Raw genomic sequence first — 5,556 nt, forward strand, 5'->3', positions numbered from 1 at the left:
CAAATGATAGCTAATGGTACACTGATTCTAAAAATATATGGTTTCTTTACATTTTTTTCTAAATAAGGGAGATGAATTGTAACTTCCAATTTGAAATGTGTCACTTCCGGTTTTATTTGATAGTTTACTTCACAGGTACTTGTCTCAGAATTTTTTTTCCTATATACCGTAATATAACAGTGTTATATTAAGGTATATAGGGAAAAAATTTCATAGACAAGTGCCTGTGGTTTACTTGAAACTGATTCCAAAAATATATGGTTCAATTTTCTTTCACATTTAACAAGTACAAAAAATAGCTACTTCCGGTTTCCCCCACTTTTGGTTGGCTCTTCCATGGTCAAGTGTCTTGCCACGTAATGCAAAAGATCCCATGGCTTTATCATGTATACAAATGAGGCAAAAGCCAAGGTCAAAATCTAGAACGTCAATTTTACCTATGACCTTGAGCTCAATTTCAAGGTCATGAACCGAGGGCTTCACATCAAAAGACTATAGGTCTAAATTATATATTATGGTTAATGAGTTATATTCTTATATGCCTAATTTTTGATATAAGAGGGGAGAAAACTCCAATTTAATGTTAGTGTACCCTTTCAACCAAAACATGTCGCAACTTACAATTTAATAAAAAATATGTTGTCGTTATCTGATACGGTTTTTGAAAAGAATTGAAAATAAACCAAAATCAAAATTTAAAATATGACCTTGACCTTATTTTCTTATTTTTTTTTTTTTTATCAAAAACCTGAAATCAAAAGATCCTAAGTCTCTATCACTTATGGTTTACAAGCTAGAAATGCATATCACTTGTATCAAATGCATAAGAGGAAATAACTCTCATATGGAGTGTTCATATTGCTTCGGTTAAAATAGGACAAATCATGCGAAGGATATAACAAGCAATTTTATAAAAATAAATTTTTCGGTTATAGAGGAGGTGTAGTCACCAGGAAAACAGTGTTTGGGGAGATAAATCTTACAAAGAAAATTGTTCGTGTTAGCAGGGTGAAATTTAAAAGCGCATGAACTATACGATACAATATGAGAAATATCTAACTTAAAGGGAAATATTGCGAAATAAATATTTATCACAAGAACAAAATTAGGCAGAAGTAGAAAAAAAATAATCAGAATAAATACAATACTAAAGTAGGTCTTTCCACAGAAAAGTGGAAAGACCTGATAATCAGAACAAATATAACAAGATGGAATTTGTTATCGTTTATTAGCCTGCCTGAGCCGGTGTCAAGGTTTCTATTAATTTGACCATTATAGTCTTAAATCAAAAGATACAGGGATGAATATCTATTAAGTTGTCTCTAAATGACATGTTTTGACATGTTTTGACCAACCTGGAGATTGATGGTCAAAGAATGCACGTATTTCTCGTGTTTTAACTAATTGCTACATGTCACCACCTGGTCTGAATGTAAACATGTATATATTTATATATATAACCTATAGAGGTCAATTGAACAACCTTTTACAAGGTCATGTTTTTCTTAATAGATATTCCCCTGAATTTTATTTAATTTAATAAACATTTTTGAGAATATATAATCCTAAATATAAATATAAATATATATAATATATATTTATATATACATTTTAAGCCATCATATTGTCACATTCCTCCCTTTCTTAAGAAATATAATTTTATATTTTAGTTAAAATCGGTGACAATATGAATGCTCGCAATTTCCCTAAAAACAACAAAAAGTATTCATAAACAAAATCATTTCAAAAGTTCAACAACATCTAAATGTTCAGCAATGTATAGTTCATACAATTCTTGCGTGAATAACTAAGTTCGTAACATCAAATATCGGAACTTCTTATTTCCAGAAAAAGGCGCAACCATTAACTGCGGACCGTCTTCATAACCCCGACTCCAGTGAACTGCTCCTCTGATCGTCGTTGTCAACTCCAACAATCCATTTGTTTATCTGCAACGCCAATTCCCATCATTTAGAAGTACTGCAATTACTCCGACCTGCATGTGATCCACCATCCATCGGCGAAAATCCAACCTGCATGTGATCCACCATCCATCGGCGAAAATCCAACCTGCATGTGATCCACCATCCATCGGCGAAAATCCAACCTGCATGTGATCCACCATTCATCGTCGAAGATCCAACTTGCATGTGATCCACCATCCATCGGCGAAAATCCAACCTGCATGTGATCCACCATCCATCGGCGAAAATCCAACCTGCATATGATCCACCATCTGTCGTTGATTTACTCCTAACTGACCTAGCTTACCTACTCTGTTAATTCAGAGTCCCTGACTAGGTTGCTCAGTTATCACCGGCTGAAACATTACAGGCAAATCTACCTGTGATGCTGTAGAACGATTCCCTCTACCAATATAAGTTATGTGATCGTATAGTTTTATGTACATCTAATCGTCTGCGTTGTGTCCAATGATCAAAGCCAATATCCAATACTGGATAATGGTTCTTAGTGGCTGGTTCTTGTAATGGTGCAGAAGCTATTTTAACATCTCTGTAGGCAGTACCATCGCCCTCAACATTAGTTGACACCATTTGATCGCCACTAAGGTACCGTGTGACTATTTGAACCTCTCTATTACTAAATTCTCTTGGCTAAACACCTATTATTAAACTTAAGAATATTTTAATAACAAAATACCTATAAATATAGCAACAAAATGAATTAATGCATTTACTAAATTTGATAGTTCAAAGTCATACTCAAGTTCTAACTGCTTTAATTTTGAAAAAAATAAATTATCGATATGTTATCTATTTAAAATAAGAACAAAAAATAAAAATAAACTCAAATACAAAAACAATAGACTAATAAGATAAACTTTTCTCTAGTTAGGACTGAAAAATTATTTAAATAAGGTTTGACATTCAACCAACACTTTCCTTCCTTTTTCATAAACAAAGCTGTGATTCAGAGATTATTGATATTTATAGGATTTCTAAACAATCAACAATTTTTCAGCGATCAATCTGAAGCGAGAATTAGAATGATTAATCAAAACAAAATTATTTTATATACACATATTTTAATTTAAAAAAACAATAATCACGAAGCCTACGTCTACGACATGTTAGTCGTGCATTTTATTAAGATAACTAGAAATGTTTGAGAGAAAACTTAATATTAATTCGTCTTTCTTTTCAGACTTTTTAACTGTTTGCTTATGTTTCTTTGGTATTCTAACTTCATCAACAGACATTTTTTGACTGCGGTCTGAATTATACCCATCAGAACTATTATTATCCGACATTTCGCTTGAACCGGAAGTGACGGAAGATTTGTCTTCTTCGTTTTCACGTCGGTTTCTATTTGCTATTTTTTGTTTAAGTTCAGCGAGCGGAATATCATCCTCGTCGGAAGATGTTTCTCGTTCTTGTCGGTAACGATTTATGAGTCTTTCTCGAGGATTAGCGACTGGAAGTTCATTATCACTTTCGTCACTATCTTCGGGAGGTACAACATAATTTGTTTTCCTTAATTGCCTACCTTCTAGATTGGTTGGAATAACCCATTCATCAATCTTAGCTTTTTTAAGGTGTTCTAAATGGACTTTCTTAGCGACAGACCCATCTAATTGGTTTTTAAGGACAAAGGTTACCGGAGAAGTTTTTTCAATTATTCGGTAATAAGGTTTCCACTTAGTGTCTAATTTACTTTTTCTTAAATGATTTTTGAAATAAACTGGATCCCCAATTTCTAAATTAATTTCTTGTCTATTTTTATCTGCGTTTTGTTTTTGTTTTTCTTTAGACTTTTTCAAATTTCTGTGAACTAAAATGAACGATTTGTGCTGTTGTTCTAACAAAATCTTGTGCGGATCTTCACCTAGATATTTCCTTCTAGGTTTCAATAAGTTATCAATTGGAAGAACAGGGTCTCTATTGTACAAAAGAAAAAATGGAGAAAATTTTGTTGATTCATTTTTCTGAAACCTAATAGCTGCTATTGTTTGATTTAGGCATACGTCCCAAGTAGACGCATCACTTTGCAATTTCTTTGCCATGACGTCATGAAGCGTCCTGTGAAATCTTTCTACTTTCGCGTTTCCCTGTGGATGATAAAAAGAAGTTGTTATGTGACTTATATTTAATTCTTTTAAAGTTTCTTCAAATATTTTAGAGGTGAATTCACCGCCATTGTCTGACACTATAACTAACGGCACAGAAAAGTTTGGGATTATTTCTTCAATTAATAAATGAACCACATTTTCCGAAGTTTTATTTGGAACAGGAAAAGCCAAAGGCCACCCACTGTAATGACAAACAAAGCTGACAATATACTTATTTCCTGACAATGATGTAGGATAAGGTCCAGATAAATCTACCCCTATCTTAGCAAATGGAAATGGTGGTATATCAGATATTTGTAATAAAGGTTTTGTTTTACCTGCACTTTGAGATTGACAGATAACACAGGAATTAATATAGGAATTAAGTTCCTTATATAACTTTGGCCAAAAATATTTTTGCCTAATTGAATCATGACATTTGTCGATTCCTAAATGACTTAGATTATCATGATAACTTTTGATTACCTCATTTCGTAATTGTAATGGAACATAAAGCCTTAACTTTAAATCATCATCAGGGTGAGAAATGTAATAAAGTATATCATTGATAATAATATGTTTATTATCAACACTTCTTGAAGCCTTACCTGTGTTTATTTGATTAATAATTTCCGAAAGTTCTATGTCTAAAGATTGTTCAATTTTCATGTCATAACCAGGAATCGTACATTCCTTGACGCTAAGTTGGTCATCTTCTTTATAGTCACAACTTGCAAAATCTTTTGGATTGAACTCATTTGAATTCAAAGTATTGATTTGAAAAGCCTTGTCACTTATATCTACTTCAATTGTTTCACTTTGATTTTGATTGCCTTCTTGACCCGGAGGCCTTCTTGAAAGATAGTCAGCAATAGTATTATCAGTTCCCGCTAGCCATTCAATCTTGCAATTGTAACTTGCAATACCTAAAGCCCAAAGTTGTAATTTTTTGTTACATTGTGGCGAAAGCAATAAGTACTTTAAAGGCTTGTGGTCAGTTCTGATAATAAATTCAGCTCCATGAAGATAATGATCTAATTTTTGTAATGCATAATGAATGCTAAATGCTTCTTTTTCAATAGTAGACCACCTAGACTGTGTATCTGACAGTTTATGAGATAAGAAGTAAATGGGTTTTTCTTTTCTTAAACATGATAAATGAGTTTCTTCTTCCTCGCAAGGTTGCGTAAGACATGCACCTATGGTATCATTAGACGCGTCAGTATATAAAACATAAGGTTTCTTCAAGTCTGGGTATGCTAATAAAGGAGTCACAGTTAAACTATATTTCAAAAAATCAAAAGCTCTTTGACATTCCTCATCCCATTGAAATTTGGCATATTTTTTAGTTAAAGCAACTAAAGGTATAGAAATCTTTGAAAAATTCGGGATAAAGCGTCTATAGTATGAACACGCCCCTATAAAACTTCTTACCTCCTTAACAGTAACAGGGTTTGGTAATGTTTTTATTGCTTCAACTTTGGCAT

The sequence above is a fragment of the Mytilus edulis genome, chromosome 4 (assembly GCF_963676685.1).
Source record: "Mytilus edulis chromosome 4, xbMytEdul2.2, whole genome shotgun sequence".
NCBI lineage: Eukaryota > Metazoa > Mollusca > Bivalvia > Mytilida > Mytilidae > Mytilus > Mytilus edulis.